The 20,596-nt window shown below is 39.8% G+C and overlaps 1 pseudogene across 1 annotated transcript; it reads left to right on the top strand.

Annotated features, from left to right (window-relative positions):
* Nucleotides 1-3,460: 3,460 nt before the first annotated feature.
* On the top strand, nucleotides 3,461-7,173 carry LOC143620594 (putative inactive purple acid phosphatase 1; annotated as a pseudogene). The gene is made up of 12 exons (XR_013151361.1): nucleotides 3,461-3,638; nucleotides 3,780-3,871; nucleotides 3,952-4,018; nucleotides 4,119-4,241; nucleotides 4,344-4,436; nucleotides 4,523-4,652; nucleotides 4,732-4,813; nucleotides 4,909-5,036; nucleotides 5,107-5,318; nucleotides 6,119-6,244; nucleotides 6,325-6,634; nucleotides 6,792-7,173. The product of XR_013151361.1 is annotated as a putative inactive purple acid phosphatase 1 (transcript).
* Nucleotides 7,174-20,596: the final 13,423 nt, after the last annotated feature.

Here is a 20,596-nt window from a genome sequence, read left to right as displayed (position 1 = left end):
CGGTATTTTGATTTTATTTCTTTCAGGAACTCTACTCTTATTGGTGCTGCTTCTCCTTTGAAAATTTTAGGGAATTTGTTATTTTTTTTAAATTGATAAATTAAAAACAAATGGCTACTCTCATCAGATTATGTACTATCTAATTTTAATTTATTGCATTTTGTTGTAATGTTACGATGGTTTTACTATAACCAAATGACATCAATTTAAAAAGAATATGCTGTAATGTGAATGTGTGTGAACAACATAAACTAGATAAAGAAAATGTCAAGTTGTACCACATACAAGTTGAAATATATAGGGAATTTTTTTTCCAAAAATATATAGGACATTGACAATTGTCAATGATGTAGCTGATTGTGCTAGGCATGTTAGTGCAAAAGAGCAATCACAAAGTCAAAACATGTTCACAACAAGATTCAAAAAAAATTATGTAAGGTTGTAGTTTATCAGACAATATTATCATATAAGAGATATAATAACATCATAAAAACTTAAATGAGTTTTCCAAATAAAAACATTACATATGTTTATAATATCATCAGACTACTATATTTAAATGTGATGGTAAGTTGTCTTTATCTATTTTAAAAATTAAGAGTTCAAATCCTGTAAGATGCGTATATAGGTAATTTTAGTTTGTTGTGTGAAAAAATGAAAAATAAACGTTGTTTTAAATGCCATGGACCCACCTCACCCCCCTTCCTTCTCCATCCAAAAATCCATACATTTAGACAAGGGGTCCAATATGATGAAGTTCATTCACATTTATAAGTATCAATTAAAGATGCGTATATAGGTAAATTATAGTTTGTTGTGTGAAAAAATGAAAAATAAATGTCGTGTAAATACCATGGACCCACCTCAGCCCCTTCCTTCTCCATCCAGAAATCCACACATTTAGACAAGGGTAGAGATGATCAACAAAACCGGTTCCTGGACCCGAACCGGTGGACCCCAACCGATTCATACCCATTTTTTGTAGGAACCGGACCCTATCTGATTCAACCCGATGATCCGTGACCGGTTCTTGCATTTCTGAGTGGGGGCGGGTAGAAACCGGAACCGGTTCTGGAACCGGAACCGGTTCCTAACCGTTTTTTTGGCCGTTTTTTGACCGTTGGGGTCAAAAATAGCCGTTTTTTGACCGGTTACGGTACAGGAACCGGTAAGAACCGGTTAGATAGGTTAGGGGTCCGAGGGTGGGAGAACCGGTTCGGTTCCCTAACCGGTTCGAGCCTGGAACCGGTTTAAAAGGTGGTTTTGAATATAGGAACCGGTTAGTCTCAAACCGTTTTGAACATCTCTAGACAAGGGGTCCAACATGGTGAAGTTCATCCACATCCAAAAGTACCAATTAAAGATGCGTTAACTACAACTACATCCTAAAACGCCAAAACACTTTACATCCAAATCACCTCATCTTCTTCTACCCATTTTGTGTGCTTTTAGCCCTAACTAATGTGCATAGTATAGTACATGTAAAAAAAATTTGATAATGGGTTAAACCAAACAAAACAAATTAATGCTTTCAAATAAAAAAAATGTTAGATTTTCTTTTTGTAATTTTATCTGATTACTACATTTCAAAAAGATTCAAAATAAAAAATAAAAAATGATTTGCGTGTCAGTCACTAAAATTGAAATTGAATAAAAAGAAGAGGAGAGAGAGAACAATTTCATACAATGTGGTTAACATCATTATACAAGTATTTTACTATCCATAGGTTAGGTTAGGTGCCCTTTTGATTATTCTTGAAAACCGTGTCCAGACCACCCACCACGTCGATCAACTCTTTTCTATGCTTTTGATTTTTGAACTCTTCAACCTTCCATCATTTCTCCTGGACTAAACGAATTCATCATCGGAAGACATAAATCCGATTTACAGACATACACTTACCTTACCAATATATATATATATATATGCTCATTGAACTTCTCTTTGTTTTGTCAGCCCTCTTTCTCCCTCCATGTGTATAAAGTTGAGTACTTGAGTCAACTCTTAAAAATAATTAATGAGGATCATTAATTAGTTTGAATATCTTGGTTTATTTATCCATATTTGTAAATGTAAATGTTGTTGGTAAATATAGGTCTGATGAGTTGATTATATTATATTATAATATAATATAATATAATATATTATATTATATTATATATGTGAAATAGTATTGATTTATATTCTTCTTTTTACTGGATTTGTTGCATGCTCATACCCGAAGCTAACCAGTTTAAATCCTCTCCTTACCCTGGTCAAAGTTCTCTACAACGCGCTATCATTTTTAGTGATATGGGAAAGGTTGTGAAGTCAAAGTCAAACTTTTATGATGCAGGATGAGGCTGATGGGTCGAATGAGTACAATCAGTTTCAACGTGGGTCCCTTAATACTACGCGACAACTTATTGAAGGTTTGGAAAACATTGACTTGGTGTTTCATACTGGAGATATTTCTTATGCAAATGGTTCTCTTTCTCAGCGGGATCAGTTTACGTCCCAATTTGAGCCGATTGCCTCATCTGTACCTTACATGATAGCCAGGTATGCTATGCATCTAGGCCTGTAAACGAACCAAACGGAGCGTGTTCTTGTTTATTAGTTTTACTTTAACCAAACAAACGTCAAAAGATCGAACACGGACAATTAAAGAATGAGGTTTTCTCGCTTGTATACGTTCTGTAAGAAAAAGAACTTGATCATGTTCATTCATCGATAGTATAAACGAACTGTTCATGAACGTAACCGAATGAACATAAATGAATGGACATTATAACTGGCTAAAACCAATTTAAAGTAAATGTGAACAATGTGTTAGCTCTAAAAGTTATTAAAACTAGACTAAATTTGTATGGGCCTAAAAGATTTAAATGAATATTTTAGTGAACGTAAACAAACTAACTTAAGCAAACAAACATAAATGAACGCACAAGACAGTGTTCATGTTTGCTCGTTTAACTAACTGAACAAAGTTTTTGGTTCATGTTTGTTCGTTCCTTCCTACGAAACGGATCGCTGAATAAAGTAACTAGAATAATCAGTTATGTTTTTTTTTCTTTTAATTGATTGAAAAACATGTATGTGTAGCGGTAATCACGAACGTGATTGGCCCAACTCAAGATCGTTTATGAAAATTATGATTCAGGAGGAGAGTGTGGTGTCGTGGCTGAAACAATGTTTTACGTTCCTGCACCGAACAAAACGAAGTTGTGGTAAGTCAATGTTATTATTAAATGACACGCGTCATGTCAAATATTGAAGCTTAATGTTGGAAACACTGTTGGTGTCAGGTACCATGTAGATTATGGAATGCTCAGATTCTGTATTGCTGACTCAGAAACCGATTGGAGAGAGGGAAGTGAATAGACAAAAACAACCCTGGCTTGTTTTTCTTGCTCATCGCGTGTTGGGATACTCTTGTTTTTCTTGTATAATAGAATTTGAAGTTTGGTTTTAGGTAAAAGGAGATATGCAGGAGGTTATAGGGTTGAGGTTGCTGGTAATATTATTATTATATAGCATTCATAGTGTAACATCACATGGAGATCAACCTTTTTCTAAGATTTCCATACATGAGACTCTCTTTGCTCTTGATGATGCAGCTTATGTTAAAGCTTCTCCTTTGCTTCTTGGATTGAAGGTAACAACAAAGATTATTATGCCCTCAATTCCAATTTTAAATTATTATTATACTAGGTTTGATTAATAGTTGGCTTTCATTTTGTGTCTTTATTCATGCCATATATTGTGTGTGATTATCAATTACAAAACTCCATTACAGGGTCAAACCTCTGAATGGTTGACTTTGACATTGCATAATCCAAATCCATCTAATGATGACTGGATTGGAGTATTCTCACCTGCAAACTTCAGGTATTTTACTACTTATAACTGTTACTCTTCAATCAGATATGCAGTTAAAAACTTTCATTTTAATGGTTTTCACTTTTCAGTGCTTCGACATGCACCCCGGAAAGCTCAATGGTTGCTCCACCATTATTATGCACTGCACCTATCAAGGTTTGTTTTGTTTCATGACTTCATCTTACTCTTGCTTAATATTAATATTATTTGGAAAAGAAGCTATAATAATTCAACCAAATTTCATTTCTGTTTTTAGTTCCAATATGCAAATTACACTAATCCTAACTACAAAGACACTGGAAAAGCATCGTTGAAGTTTCCGTTGATCAACCAAAGATCTGATTTCTCTTTTGCATTATTCTCTGGTGGATTATCAAAGGTTTGCTTATGATTTCTCATATCTTTAATTCTTAATTCCCTTTTTTTATATATATTTGTGTTATGGATTTTTAACCTGAGGTTGAATTACATTGTGCAATAGCCGAAACTTGTAGCAGTATCGAATTCAGTTGCTTTTGCATATCCAAATGCACCTAATTACCCTTGGTTAGCTCACGGAAAGACTTGGAATGAAGTAAGTTTATTATCCATCTTCAATAGTTAGTTAACTAAATTTACAGGTTTTATGTTTTCTAAAAATAATTGTTGTATGTATATTAGATGACTGTAACATGGACAAGTGGATACGGAATCAACGAAGCAGAACCTTTTGTTGAATGGGGCCGGATAGGTGAGGCGAAACAGCAGTCTCCTGTTGGGACATTGACAATTGACAGAAACAGCCTCTGTGGTATGTAAATAATCTACAAACATTAAGGATGAAAGTTGCATTTTTTGTTTTATTTCTTTTTATCATTTTGTAAAAATAGGCGCACCTGCACGGACTGTTGGATGGCGTGATCCTGGTTTCATTCATACCGGATTCTTGAAGGAATTGTGGCCCAACTCAGTGTATGTTACAATGTTCCACACATTATTATTACTACATCATTAGTTTTCAAATTCAATAACTTATAGATTTTATTCACATTTTATTCATTGTGCAGGTACACTTATAAACTGGGCCACAAACTCTTAAACGGGTCGGTTAAGCCCGGTTTACCAGTTCAAGTCATCTCCTTACCCTGGTCAAAACTCGTTACAACGTGTGATCATTTTTGGAGATATGGGAAAGGTGGGACTTTCTATTAAAATATGAATTAGATTGTTTTTCGGGTTGGTTTGATATAATTTAAATGTTGCAGGATGAAGTTGACGGTGACGGGTCAAACGATTATAATAATTATCAACACGGGTCACTTAATACTACAAAACAACTTATTTCAGACTTGAAGAATTATGATGTAGTGTTTCATATTGGAGATATTTGTTATGCAAATGGGTATCTTTCACAGTGGGATCAGTTTACTGCACAAGTTGAACCAATTGCCTCTGCAGTACCTTATATGGTAGCTAGGTATGTTTTTAAGACATGCAATCTTTGTTCCAAAACATCTTAGAATGCATTGGGATTTGAGGTATACAATACCAACAAACGTACCCAATATAATCCCACTCATAGCTGAGTCAATGGTAGGGTGACTTAGGGGTGTGTATGGGTCTAGGGCTCAACCCAAACCAAAAACCGAAAATTCGGTTTTCGGTTTTGAAAAGATTTCAGTGTCAGTTTTTTGGTTTCTATAGGTTTGGTTTAGTTTCGGTTTTCTAGGTTAGAAAATTTTGGGCTGAAAAATAAAACCAAAATAATGAATTTGTGGTGGCAATCAGGCCCAAGAACACGGACACGAAATTCGATCTCAATCAACATCGACTCTATCTGTTTATTATCATTCTTGACAGTTTTACGGTTCATCCCCTTTGACTCTCACACATTGATTAACTAGGATTAACTTCCAATAATTTGGGCCAAATTTTTTTGTTAATTAATATTTAATTGATTATTGCACATTTGGACAGTTTTGGGCTAAACATTTTTTTGTTTTGGCTGACAGCAAAACCGAAAATGAACTGAAAAATCATTTTGTTAATCTAAAACCAAACTGTTGGTTTTTCATTGGGTTCGGTTATTTCGGTTACAGTTAGGTTATTTCGACTCTTACCTCTATCCAAGGGGGATAGAGCGGCTGCTCCCACTGAGATCTCGGCTCCAGAAAACCCCCTAATCTTTTTTAATTAAACTTTTTCAAATACCAGTTCATCCTTATGTTCATATTTTTTTTTCTTTTGTGCAATATCTAATAAATCCATGCTTTTTAGTGGTAATCACGAGCGCAACTGGCCCAACTCAGGATCTTTTTACGAGAACAATGATTCAGGAGGCGAATGCGGTGTTTTGGCTGAGACAATGTTTTATGTTCCTGCTGAAAACCGAGCAAAGTTTTGGTAAGGTGTCTTCTTACTAACCATATGCTCTTCTAAATGATTTATCTATTATGTTACAATACCACATTTACATGTTACAGGTATTCTACTGACTATGGAATGCTTAGATTTTGTATTGCTGATACTGAGCATGACTGGAGAGAAGGAACCGAACAGTATAAGTTCATCGAGAAGTGTTTTGCAACCGTAGACAGACAAAAACAACCATGGTTAATATTTCTTGCTCATCGTGTTCTCGGGTACTCATCGACTTCATTCTATGCTGTTGATGGCGCGTTTGGTGAACCAATGGGAAGAGAGAGCCTTCAAAAGCTTTGGCAAAAGTATAAAGTTGATATTGCCATTTATGGTCATGCACACAATTATGAAAGAACTTGTCCAGTTTTTGAGGTTAGTTTTGCTTACTTATATTACCCAGTAAGGGTATTTTGGTCATTTAAAAATTCATTTTTATAATTCATGCATGTTTTTGAGGTTAGTTATGCAATATTCATGTTACCTAGTAAAGGGTATTTTGGTCATTTAAAGTTTCGTTTCTGTGATTCAGAATACGTGCACGAGTAACGAGAAGCACGCGTACAAGGGAAGTTTAAATGGGACAATTCATGTGGTGGCGGGAGGTGGTGGAGCAAGTCTTACAGATTTTGCGAAGATTAACACTAGTTGGAGTCTAGTAAAAGATGTGGATTATGGGTTCCTTAAACTTACAGCATTTGACCATTCTAACCTTCTGTTTGAGTACAAGAAGAGTAGTAATGGTAAAGTTTTTGACTCCTTCAAGATATCTAGAGATTACAAAGATATATTAGCTTGTACACTTGATAGCTGTCCCACCACAACTTTGGCATCTTAGCTTTAAAACTTTTTTTTGTTTCCATGAATCAAGCATCAAATAGATTGTATTTTGGTACATGTTTGGTTTGGTTATTTGATTTAAGTTTTGTGCTCTAACGACCTAGCTCCTCCGGTCTTGTCAATGAGCTTGTCAACCGAGTCTCGGTGCTTTGAATATTGAACGAATCTACTCTTTGAAATTTCTATGAAAGAGAAGGCCGGCATGGCGCTCACTAAACCTCCGTAATATCTAACAAGTCGAGTCTTATGTCGGTCATATAGAACACCAACAAAAAAGAAAAGGGGCTGAAGAAACCAACCCATGACTTACCATCAGTAGAATGTAAGTGTTATAAGTTACAACCCTCTATTTTTATTTTTTTTATTATTATTATTAATTTATTATTGTTATATTATTATTAGTATTCTTATTCTTAAGAGAGGGTTACCAAAATGCCCTTGCCATCCGTCATCCAACGATAGTTAACTGACGGAAAGGGTCAAACTGAGTCCGTCGAGAAAATGTGTGGGTTCAAAACGCACAATTTAAAAGACGGTGGTTAATTGTGCGTCCACCCATATGTTGAGAAAAGCGACCACCTAGCCATGAACGGTAAACAAAAAGTGCGGAATTAATCTTCGTTTGGCTAAACTTTTTCCGGACCCGAATGAACCAATGAGGATGCAAACAAATAGGGTAATTTAAAAGTAAATAGGACACAACAATGTATCTGGTTCCATTTTTCTTTCGTTAGTTAAGCCACCTTTTTCTAAAAGGGATTGTAGTAATTATGTTTTTATACTCTTTAAAATGGCTCTCTCATAATGAGAAATTATGTCTATTCTTAGCTATTTAGAAGAATAAATCAATCTTAAAAGCTTTTATTTTTCTAAGTATTTTGCAATGTGGCTTGCTGCGAGTAGGGTTCTTTTGAATTTCTTTTAAATAAGAATTCAAAGTTTTTTCCTTCAGTGGAACTCCCTTTCTATAAAAGAGACATTCCCTTATCTCATACCGCTTTTTGAAAATGCGATCTCTCCGAAAATCACCTATGAGCAGCTCTTCCTCCACGCTTTTTTCGATGATATGTTGTTTTTCCACCATATCATCGAAGGCCATTCTATTGCTCGTTTCACTCCCCCCAACGAAGTGCCGCTTGAGGCGATCCTCAAGTTCGTCGTACCTTTGCCCGTCTTCTATAACTGGGTTGATTAGCTCAAGACCTACAGGCGGGGCGCTTCGGTGCGCTACAAGATGGTCCCGCAGGTAATCCTCTTCTACCACGTGAGGCTGGTGAGAAGGTCCGGGAAGCATCCAATGCGCCGGAGAGGGGCTTGCTTCCGTAGTGAAGAGTGCTTGAAAAGCGCAGCCAATCACGAAGGCCAGAGGGGAGGAGCAGCCCATCTTGCTAAAAAGCAAAGAGAGGGCCTTCGCCCCCGCTAAAAGCCCACACAAAGCTCACACTTCAATTTTAGTGTTCATGGGCACAACCATAAAAAAACCAATTTTTGGTTCCATCCGTCCGCCCGTGAAGCAGCATAAAACGGAATACATATTTTCTTTTCTTTTTCTTTTATAACTAGAAAATAATAAAACCCATATGGATAAATATTTGTTGGGCTTTCTCATGGATAAAAAAGACCCCAACAAATCTCCCCATTTTTGTCTATGAGAAAGAACTCACCACCCCGACAAGCGAACAACATATATTTAGTTTCTTCCTTGACAAAGCTTTGGTCAACATATCTAAACAATTATCATCGGTGTGAACTTTGTCAAGTTCAAACAACTTGTCTTCAATAGCATCTCTAATCCAATGATACTTCACATCAATATGTTTTGTTCTCTTATGATACATAGAGTTCTTAGCAAGGTGAGTAACACTTTGATTATCACAAAGAACCGCGTAGCGCTGTTTCATAAAGCCAAGCTCTTGCATAAATCTTTTCAAACACAATAATTCTTTGCATGCTTCTGTTACTGCCATATACTCTGCCTCGGTAGTAGACAAAGCAACACACTTTTGGTCATGACTGCCATGACACGGCTCCCCCTGCAAATAACATCAAATACCCAGAAGTGGATTTCATGTTGTCTGTATTTCCTGCCATATAAGAATCCGTGTAACCAACAAGCATCGGCTCCCCATTTCCAAATGTTATACCCAATTTGGAAGTACCTCATAGATATCTAAGAATCCACTTATGTGACACTCGTCAATTTCAGGTTAACTCCGTTAATCCGAACTCCGTTAATTCAAACTTAAGATCACACGAACTGTAACGCATATCTCATTACATTGAAATTAGGGTTTTAAATGACGCATGACAATCACTACACAAGTAGTCTTTCGGAATTGCACCGAAACACACACGAGTCGACTCAAACCGTTGGTGAACAAACGACAAATATCAAAACAATAATTATTTGATAATTATGTGCTAAGTCTATGTGTTACTTGATATTTATATGTAAGACATTAATTCAAGAAGCAAAAGTCTATTGTTTATACTAGAAATTGATTTACTAGAAGTTAAGGGGGCTGAGTGTAATAAATTAATAATTATAATTAGATATTAACTAACTCTAATCCCCTACCCCCTACATACGATCGTTTCCCCCTCCCTCTCTTCCTCTTGGCAGCCGTGACCTACACTCACACACATACAATCTCTTTTCAAGTTTCTTTGAAGGAATCAAGGTGCTAGCTAGGTAAATTATATTATATCTAGTCTATTTCATTGATTTAATTGCATGATTAAACCTGCAATCAAAAACCCTAGGTGCTAAAAATGTTGTTTGTTGATGAACTAGGGTTTACATGCATGATTGTTAGTCATAGGTTAATTGTATGTTGAGTTTTGATGAAAACTTATGCTGGACAGATTATTGAATTCGTGTTTGGACGACTGTAACTCGATTTTAATATTATGTTTCGATGCGATTAGTGATTCTATAATATACTAGGTCGAGTCTAGTTTCTGAGAAGTCCTAGTTTGTAATTTTTGGACGTATAAAAGTTTGTTTTTATTATTTTACAAAACTGTTGTGCAAGACTGATTTGGGAGACCTGCTGTTAAGCTGTTTTGCGACTAAGATATCTCATAAACTACAAGACCAAATGGGTTGGTTCCACTTCTGGAAGTAAATGCATTGAGTTAGGAACCTAACCAAATTGGTCTTGCATTAATTGGATTTGTCATTTAATAGGAATAACAAATAACATTCTGTTGCGCATGATAATGATTGTTGTGTGTTTTCTGTGATGTTTTGATCTTTGTGATAAAACTATATATGATAAAAATATAATAAAAATAGGTTTAGAAACCTAACTCATGTGTGCTTCTGTGATGATTTTTGGTGATTTATTTGACTTGTTAGAATTTATTAAGAAGAGTAATCTTGTCGAGTGAAAATCTGCATGGATAATTTAGCTGCTGTATTATTTAAATTGTCATGAAAAGTGCATAACCGATCGATGTTTGCTATGTTTTGACCAAATTGCCCTTGTGGGGGATAATTTCTAGTAATGTACAATGTTAATACTTGACACTTAAGTAGTTTTTCACACATGTAACGTATCACCAACGTGTTTGTCGAGTCGCACTTATTTCACAAACGAAACACGAAACGCATCTCATACATAATTTGTATGTGCTGAGTCTAGGGACTCACTCGTAGTTTAAATACTTAGAAAATCTCGTTTTTGTTTTTAGAACACTAGTGAGGATTTTCTGTGACGCACACCTTTTTCTCGGATCTTTTTGGTTATCTTCGCAAACAGTGAGTTTCACGTCCCCTTTTTACTCTTTTTAAACGCTTTTATTTGGGGGAGATAACATACTCCAACAGTATAGATTTTGTTTAGTTTTTATATATCACTTGTAAGGCTAAGTGGCAAACAAACCAACCAAAGTCCTTCATAACATCGAACCGGTTAATATTTGGATAATAGCGAGTCACTGTTGAGTAGTACTACTGGGTTTGACAAACCCCACCCAACTCTAAACTCGACTGTAGGTCGAGTGGGTGTAATTTTGTCTAACACATTACCATGGTCGTGGTTGACATGGTGGCAAGGCAATTGATAAACAGTCAGCTTCGGTGTCGAACACTTAGTAATACTTGTTGATAGGTTAGCTACCTATTGATATATAAATTGACTTAACACTATCTGGTAACGCAAACGCAAACGCAAACGCAAAACGTAAACGCAAACGCAAACGCAAACGCTTTATTTATATAAACTTGTGAACTCACCAACCCTGTGTTGACACTTTTAGTATGTTATTCTCAGGTAGCCGAGGCGGGCGCGCGGTTTAGGACATGCATTCGCTAAACATCATTGTTTTAAAAACTGCTTTTAATTTCTGTCTTGACAACTTGTGTTTTTAAGTCGTCCTGTGTGGCGCAACTGTTTTGGTTTACGATTTACGCTTCCGCATTTTTACTTAAGACTTGATCTCTTGGTTGTTTGAAAACTTTATTTTTGGTGTTTGATTATAACTAATGATTCCAATCCTGTTAGTTCACACTCTCTGACGGTAAAACTCCGTTAGTGGATTTGGAAGGTGTGACAGATTGGTATCAGAGCCATTGGTTATAGCGAACTAGAATTGTATGCATACTAGACTATAACCGCAACGACCCATTAGTTATGATTTTACGCACTGCATATAAGTATATAGATATAATATATATTTAGTTACTCATTTTCTATATCTCTTAACCTCATTCATTCGTACGCGCGTAACCCATACACGACTTATCCTGTAAGGATGTCGACGCCATCGTCATCATCATCCGACCCGATGTCTCACGCCCCTGGAAAGGAACCGCATCTTCCCAACTCATCACCACCCCGAGTAGTCCCGACACTAGCAGAACCCGCACCGAAGAGGTATCGCCCATCTGGAGACGTGTACGAGGACAATGGTCACTGGAGTTGGTACCCCGAGTCTAGTCAAGCTGTGACACCTGGTAATTTTTCACACTCTAATGTATATATTTGATTTAAATTACGTATTATTTATATAATTTATATGAGGTATAAACCATAGTATACTTGAAATGTGAACGAGAACAGTCGTTATGCCTATAGGATCGTATAAAAAGCCGATGAGAACGGCTATATGATAAAGACAGCCCAGTAATAGTCAGAGGTGACAAACATATCAAGCTAAATATATACCTATGATCCAATATAAGGGGTAATGGTAAGACCATGCCCAGTAATGTCCTAATTCCCTAATTAGGACCAAAACGCCATAAACGTTTAAATAATGGAATATAGTCGCCGAACCGGCCAAATCAATGCTACATTATACAGTGAGACGACCAAGATATTATGAAGGAATTAAAGGTATACTAGTCAAAATAATATGAAGTTAATAATTTAAACAATCCATGAAGGATTACAATATGGAGCACTATTTAACCGAATATAACTCCGGGCTAAATTTAAATATACATCATACCGGGAACCGAAATAAATACCGGGTTCCATACCATCTATAATACTTTATAGGTGACCAAATAAATTAAGAGAAGCTCATAATACCCAAGTCCAATATAATTCCCATACCTCGTTCATTCGATAAACTACTCGTCCTAACGACTATCCATTTAAGACCCGAACCAAGAATGAACTTAGCACTACATTTGGACAACCAATATATTTATTAAATGACCATAATACCCTCCCTTTGCAGCCCAAAGCTGAACCCCAACTTTTCCCATTCGGTTATAACACAAGACAAAACACCATTACTGTGACAACCGGTAATTTCCCAAACCCATAAGCTAAGTAATCAACCTAATAATTAGGTGATTGTAAATATTAAGCGCGTGCATTTGTTATGTGCGCCCTGCGCGAGCGCGCCATGTTAGTCAGCGCGTGCATTTGTTATGTGCGCCCTGCGCGAGCGCGCCATGTTAGTCAGCGCGTGCAGTTGTTATGTGCAACCTGCGCGAGCGCACCATGTTAAGAACCAGCGTGAGCATATGTTATATGCGCCATGCGTGAATGATTTGGCTTTATGTTTTCATGTAACTTAAACGTTATGTTGTCTATGGGTTGACCATCCCGCATGATGCTAAGGCGGGTGCATCCTACATCGTTTATGCGCGTGCGGAAGGGAACTAACCTACCCGCATGGCGGGAACGTTGAGAGCTAGTTTGTCTGAAGCTCCAAGATGGAATTGACTTCAACATGACTGATCACTATGTTGAAATACCAAGACCACCTGGAGAATCTACAAATGAAACTCAAATGTCCCTAACTGCGAGAAGGTTACGCACCTACCCGCAGCAAAGACATGTCCTATACGCAGAAAGCTATGCGCACCAAGTTATACGCGCAGAACACTTGGTCTATTCTCCAGTTAAGGAGATTACTCCCGCCCGAAAGGAAACAGTAGCGTGTTTCAGAGATTTTCCACTTTTTACTGTACACTGACAAAAGTACCTGAAAAAGCACACGGTAACATGAAAAGTCAACTGTCAGCCACCCTATTCTCACCAACCCCAGACCTGCATGTTCTGTCCAAATCAAATCAAAATCTTTTATCCACCACTCCACTCTTAAGTAAATAATAATAACTTCCATACTTTATCATCATTACATTTAGATATGAAAAGATTTCAATCCCCTAAAGCAAGGGATTGTGTTCCCTTGAGTTTGCCTATAAATTTGTAGCCTAAATTATCACCCAAAACACACTTCAAAGAACTACAAACTTGCACTAATCCTTTCCCAAGCATCCGTTGTTTCCAGCTCCGATCCTGTTACTAGGTAAGCCGAGAATATAACCTTGAGACCTACTATCCAACCCTTATATTCTCCTATTTCTTGATCTTAATATATATACTTGTTATTTAATCGTATTCTAGACCTTCGATTCCGAGGCCAACACCAAGAAAACCCGAATCTCGATTAATCTCTTAACAAGAACCACAGGTGAGTCTCACAGCCCCTATTTTCACTGTTTTCACTGTTTTAAACTGCTTTCGGGGCGAGGGACACGTACTTAAATAATGTTTTATCATGGTATACTTACAAGCTATGAAAGCGATTATGTGTTTAAGTTATGTTTCATGATGAGCAATGCAAACGGTTATCTAAGGTTTTCAATGTATGTGCGCTAGAACTCGAGTAAGTGATCACTTTACCATTGGAACTCTAAGGGTAGGGACTGCTGGTTTGATCCGCCCACTCGTAGGGGTCGCACCTCTTTGCATGGACGAGTGCCTGGCATGGGGCAGTACTATGGGGTTGAGCCCGCTCGTAGGGGTCGCGCCTCTTTGCATGGACGAGCGCCTTGTTTTCCGGCACAACGTCTGCGCGTAACCCGCGGGACGGTATCCTTAGCTCGTAGGGGCAATGCCTCTTTGCATGGACGAGCACAGTTTCTCAGAATTGTTCGCGCGTAACCCGCGGGACAGTATCCTTAGCTCGTAGGGGCAATGCCTCTTTGCATAGACGAGCATAGTTTTCCAGAAACGTCTGCGCGTAACTCGCGGGACGGTTTTACGTTATTTTAGCTCGAAGTGGCTGCGCCACTTACATAGACGAGCACCGTATCCAGAATTTGTTCACGCGTAACCCGCGGAACGATTTTTATCAGAATATTGTCAGAATCATGTGTTAATACGATTTTACCAAGCAGATGTTAATGATGTTGCCAGAAATGTTTCAGAATGATTTTATCAAGTTACTAAAACTTGTGAACTCACTCAGTTTATACTGATTCAAATGTTTTTTACGTGTCTTTCAGGAGATAACTAGGTAGCGCATGGAGTCACACTTAGAGCACCACACGCTGAACATCTAAAACAAGCTTTTTGGAAGATTTTGGTTTTATCCCCTCGATGCGCACGGTTACCCGCCGCGCAAGGGGATATGGCGAGGAAATCTTCAGTTTTATACTTGGATGTTTCTTTTTGTAATCTTTGAACAATGTAATGTGTTTGTAATAAACTTCTCATGCGCAATAAAAATCTTTGAATGTTTTGCAATGGCCCGTGCTTAATTATCAATCCCCACTCGTGCGCGCCCGGCTGTTTCCGCCGCTCAGGGCCGGGTGTGACAGATTGGTATCAGAGCACTGGTTATAGCGAACTAGGAAAAGAAGTTTTTAACCTAGACTATAACCTTTGGGGAATCGCATGAAATATTTTTCAAAGAATATTTTCAAAAGAAAAATCACACACGCACTTAGGAACACGGGTCACAGTGTCTAGAGATAAGAACATTATGTGCTCTGAGTACATGCGCTAAGTTTGTTATATTTTCTTTTTATGAAAAGAATGCCTCCAACCAGAGCCAAGGGAATTACCATGACACCCGAGGAGCTCGCAGAAATAATCGCGCAGGCGATTGCAACGCATGAGGCCAGCAAGGCCGAATCTAGTCAGGGTCGCCAAGAGAACGAGACCCCAGAACCCGAATCAGGAGCCTTGAACAAAGGATGCTCCTATAAAACATTCATGGCCTGTAGGCCTTGGCCGTTCAAAGGCACCGAAGGAGCCATTGGGCTCTACAATTGGATTGACAAGATGGAGACCGTTCTCTCCATCAGCGGATGTAGTGAAAACCAGAAGGTCCTTTACGCGACCTGCATGTTCCAAGAAGCAGCTTCGTCTTGGTGGAAGCTCCAAGTAAAGACTTTGGGGCGAGAAGTTGCTCTTCACAAGACCTGGGAAGAATTGAAAGAAATGATGATGAGAAAGTTCTGCTCTCGCGCAGAAATTCAGAGCTTGCAACAAGAATTCTGGAACCACACCATGGTAGGAACGGATATCGATGCCTACACCAATCGTTTCAACGAGCTTTGCCAGCTGGTGCCAGACATGGCAAACACAGAAGAAAAGAAAATCGAGAGGTACATCTTTGGGTTACCTCCTGTCGTTAGAGTCCCGCTCAACGCCGCCGCACCTCCGACCTTTGACGAGGCAGTTGCGCGAGCCATCACCCTTACAAGGGATACGGTTCGTGCGGGTATGTTGACCGCTCGCTTGAACGAGCAGCGAACCTCTGACTCCAAGAGGAAATGGAACTCCCACCGAGGGTCAGACTTCAAGCAGCCACCGCCCAAGAAGCAGGAAAGCACAAGGGTTTACGCGATTCAAGCCGCGGAACCATCAAGGAAAGGATACAGCGGGCCTCGCCCATGGTGCAGCAAATGCAAGTATCACCACGAGGGCGAATGCGCAAAAATCGAATGCGCCAAATGTGGCAGACCAGGACACAAGGCGATGAATTGTCGCATCAGAGAAGCTGGATCGAGCGACAGCTGCTACGCATGCGGGAAGCCTGGACACTTCAGTCGGGATTGCCCACAGAAAGGAAACCAAGCTCGCGGGAGAGCTTTTGTGATCGGCGCGGGTGAAGCAAAGGAAGAGCCGAATGTGGTAACCGGTACGTTTTTGCTTAACGGTCATTATGCATCTGTCTTATTTGATACTGGCGCTGACCTAAGTTTCATATCCCATGAGTTTAAAAACTCCCTGGGCTTAGCGACCAGTAGGCTAGACAAACCTTATACTATAGAACTAGCCAATGGTAGGCAGTTATGCGCGAATGAAAGGACTGAGCAATGTGTATTAGTCATGGGAGGTCATGAGTTCAATATAAACTTGTTGCCAATAGATTTGGGAAGTTTCGATATTGTGGTAGGTATGGATTGGTTGGTCGAGAATCTCGCGGAGATTGTTTGTCATGAGAAGCAGGTTCGGATTCCACTGTTGGACGGAGAAACTTTGATGATTCAAGGGGAAAGAAAGGGAGTTGCGACGAAACTGATTTCGTGCCTAAAGGCGCGCAAGTGCCTAAGGAAAGGGTACTACGCCTTCCTGGCGCATGTAATAGAGAAGGGAGATGAGCGAAGAATTGAAGACTTACCTGTAGTGCGCGAATTTCCAGAAGTTTTTCCTAAAGATCTGCCCGGATTGCCGCCACCGCGAAAAATCGAGTTTCGAATTGATTTGGTCCCAGGAGCTGCGCCAGTAGCCCGAGCGCCTTATCGATTAGCTCCATCTGAGATGCAAGAGCTATCCAATCAGTTACAGGAACTTTTGGATAAGGGTTTCATACGCCCAAGCTTTTCACCTTGGGGAGCTCCAGTACTGTTTGTTAAGAAGAAGGATGGTTCGTTCCGGATGTGTATTGACTACAGGGAGCTGAATAAGCTGACAGTCAAAAATCGGTACCCCTTACCGAGGATTGACGACTTATTTGACCAGTTGCAGGGATCCAGTTATTATTCGAAGATAGATCTACGGTCAGGATACCACCAACTTAGGGTCCATGAGGAAGACGCGCCAAAGACAGCCTTCCGAACCAGATATGGCCATTATGAGTTCTTAGTGATGCCTTTCGGGCTAACTAATGCGCCGGCTATATTCATGGATCTGATGAACCGTGTGTGCAAACCATACTTGGACAAGTTTGTGATTGTGTTTATAGATGATATTCTAATTTACTCTCGAACCAAGGCCGAGCATGAGCAACACTTGAGGTTGATTTTGGAATTGTTAAGGAAAGAAAGGTTGTATGCAAAGTTTTCTAAATGTGAGTTTTGGCTTAGAGAGGTTCACTTTCTCGGTCACGTTGTAAACGAGAAAGGAATACACGTCGATCCTTCTAAGGTTAAAGCCATCGAAAACTGGGAAGCGCCAAAAACCCCAACTGAGGTGAGGCAATTCCTTGGACTAGCTGGCTACTATCGACGCTTCATTGAGAACTTCTCCAAGTTAGCTCTACCTCTGACCGCGCTAACTCAGAAAGACAAGGCGTTTATTTGGGGCGAGAATCAGGAAGCGGCATTTCAAATGTTGAAACAGAAGTTATGTAGTGCGCCAATTTTATCTTTACCAGAGGGGACGGATGACATCGTCGTTTACTGCGACGCTTCACACCAGGGACTCGGATGTGTCCTTATGCAGCGAGACAAAGTTATAGCGTATGCCTCGCGCCAACTCAAGACCAATGAAAAGAACTACACAACGCATGATTTAGAACTTGGAGCGGATGTCTTCGCGCTAAAGATTTGGCGCCATTACCTCTACGGTACGAAATGTGTAATCTTTACGGATCATAAGAGCCTCCAACATATATTCAATCAGAAGGATTTAAACATGAGGCAACGAAGATGGGTTGAATTGTTGAACGATTATGATTGCGAGATCAAGTATCATCCGGGGAAAGCGAATGTGGTAGCAGACGCGCTAAGCAGAAAGGAGCGAATAAAAACACTACGGGTCAAGGCCCTAAAGCTAACAATTCACGCAGAGCTCTCTACGCGCATCCGAGACGCTCAGCAAGAAGCCTTGAAACCAGAGTTTGTTAAAACTGAATCCCTTGGGGGTATGATTAAGAATTTGGAACTTAAAGGGAACACTCGATATTTTGCCAACCGCATATGGGTCCCTCTCAAGGGAGGACTGCGCGAGCAGGTATTAAACGAAGCTCACAAGACGCGGTATTCCGTACATCCTGGCGCAGACAAGATGTACCAAGATGTTAAAATGTTGTATTGGTGGCCCAATCTTAAAGGCGCCATCGCGACACATGTCAGTAAGTGCCTGACGTGTTCAAAGGTAAAGGCTGAATACCAGAAGCCGTCGGGGTTACTTCAACAGCCAGAAATTCCCATGTGGAAGTGGGAACAAATCTCCATGGATTTCATCACCAAACTACCAAGGACACCTGGGGGTTACGACACGATATGGGTTATTGTAGATCGGCTAACTAAGTCAGCGCACTTCCTGCCGATTAAAGAAACTGATAAAATGGAAAAGTTAGCCCGACTATATATTCGAGAAGTAGTTTCAAAACATGGAGTCCCAGTGTCCATCATTTCTGATAGAGATAGTCGGTTCACCTCAAGGTTTTGGAGATCATTACAAGAGGGGTTAGGTACTCGACTGGACATGAGTACGGCTTATCACCCCCAAACGGATGGACAAAGCGAACGAACGATCCAGACATTGGAAGATATGCTGCGCGCGTGCGCGATCGATTTTGGAGGTAGTTGGGATACCCACCTTCCGTTGGTTGAATTTTCTTACAATAACAGTTATCACACAAGCCTCAAGGCAGCGCCGTTTGAAGCGTTATATGGGCGCAAGTGTAGATCCCCACTGTGTTGGGCTGAAGTGGGCGACACGCAAATGACTGGTCCAGAAGTGATCCAAGAAACAACAGACAAGATTTTTCAGATAAGGGATCGCCTTAAGGCAGCACGCGACAGACAGAAAAGTTATGCTGATATGAGAAGGAAACCGTTGGAGTTTCAAGTAGGGGATAAAGTACTTTTGAAAGTCTCTCCATGGAAGGGAGTCCCCCGTTTCGGTAAGCGAGGAAAGCTAAATCCGCGCTACATTGGACCATTTGAGATCCTGGAGAGGATCGGTCCAGTTGCTTATAAACTCCGTCTACCCGCCGAACTCAGTGGAGTTCATGATACGTTTCATGTATCCAACCTCAAGAAGTGTTTATCTGACGAAACGTTGATTTTACCATTGGAAGAAATTCATATTGACAAACAGCTGCACTTCGTAGAAGAACCCATAGCAGTAACCGATTGGAAAGAACAAAAGTTACGCAGAAGCAAAATCAAGTTAGTAAAGGTTCAATGGAACTCGAGGCGTGGGCCTGAATTCACTTGGGAAAGAGAAGACCAGATGCGCACAAAATACCCACACCTCTTTCAGAACATGGCTTCTGCCAGCAACGTCTCCTAAATTTCGGGACGAAATTCGTTTTAACGAGGGGAGAATGTGACAACCGGTAATTTCCCAAACCCATAAGCTAAGTAATCAACCTAATAATTAGGTGATTGTAAATATTAAGCGCGTGCATTTGTTATGTGCGCCCTGCGCGAGCGCGCCATGTTAGTCAGCGCGTGCATTTGTTATGTGCGCCCTGCGCGAGCGCGCCATGTTAGTCAGCGCGTGCAGTTGTTATGTGCAACCTGCGCGAGCGCACCATGTTAAGAACCAGCGTGAGCATATGTTATATGCGCCATGCGTGAATGATTTGGCTTTATGTTTTCATGTAACTTAAACGTTATGTTGTCTATGGGTTGACCATCCCGCATGATGCTAAGGTGGGTGCATCCTACATCGTTTATGCGCGTGCGGAAGGGAACTAACCTACCCGCATGGCGGGAACGTTGAGAGCTAGTTTGTCTGAAGCTCCAAGATGGAATTGACTTCAACATGACTGATCACTATGTTGAAATACCAAGACCACCTGGAGAATCTACAAATGAAACTCAAATGTCCCTAACTGCGAGAAGGTTACGCACCTACCCGCAGCAAAGACATGTCCTATACGCAGAAAGCTATGCGCACCAAGTTATACGCGCAGAACACTTGGTCTATTCTCCAGTTAAGGAGATTACTCCCGCCCGAAAGGAAACAGTAGCGTGTTTCAGAGATTTTCCACTTTTTACTGTACACTGACAAAAGTACCTGAAAAAGCACACGGTAACATGAAAAGTCAACTGTCAGC

This window comes from Bidens hawaiensis, unplaced genomic scaffold (genome assembly GCF_021521415.1).
Source record: "Bidens hawaiensis isolate Kalapana, Puna unplaced genomic scaffold, B.hawaiensis_p1.1 tig00000296_1, whole genome shotgun sequence".
NCBI lineage: Eukaryota > Viridiplantae > Streptophyta > Magnoliopsida > Asterales > Asteraceae > Bidens > Bidens hawaiensis.
This window is presented reverse-complemented; position numbering and strand designations above follow the sequence as displayed.